Raw genomic sequence first — 712 nt, forward strand, 5'->3', positions numbered from 1 at the left:
GTCTTGGGAATATTACAAAGCCTTGGAAATCATGAGATGAAGTTTATATTAAATTGCACACTTCTAAGGATAAACAGGCCTGTAGACTGGTCTGTATTTTGGTATTTGATTATCAAAGAACAATTTTCTGGAAAACCTTTCAGTTCTTCATATGTGCACACCTCACAAGCCCAAGGCTGTATCACTTGAGCTGAAATTGCTTCCAATGGTAAAACAAACAAACAAGCACTAAAGAATCTCAGTTCTCTGCCCATGAAAACCTGTGAATTGTGTAGGACAAATAGGCTGCAGTGCAGAGTTGTGTCTTCCCACTCTCAGAATCGATTGTCATCCCTTAAAGCGCGGCTAAATCTGGAAAACCACCTATTACCTACCAGAACCAGCCCAAGCGGGTGCAGACTACAAGTCCCATGATGCAAAGCAGGAGCCCAGCCCCACCCCCGTTAGCCTTAGCTTCCCCCGGGAATGCTCGCCTTCTCATTCCTTGTCGGGCAAACCAGATCCCGAGCCCGAGTTTCTCTAAATATATACGAATAAAGCAGGGCGGAGGGAAAAGAATTCTTACCACAAAACCAGGCTCAAGCCAGCTGCCAGAGCCCTGGCCCAGCCCCTGTCCACGCCTCCGGGGGCGGGGCTCGTGTGACGTCGCTTCCGGGTGCGCGGTCGCCCCGCCCCTCGCTCCGCGGCGTGGGCTCCGGGCAGGCGGCAGGCG

Source organism: Myotis daubentonii, chromosome 17 (assembly GCF_963259705.1).
Source record: "Myotis daubentonii chromosome 17, mMyoDau2.1, whole genome shotgun sequence".
NCBI classification, from domain to species: domain Eukaryota; kingdom Metazoa; phylum Chordata; class Mammalia; order Chiroptera; family Vespertilionidae; genus Myotis; species Myotis daubentonii.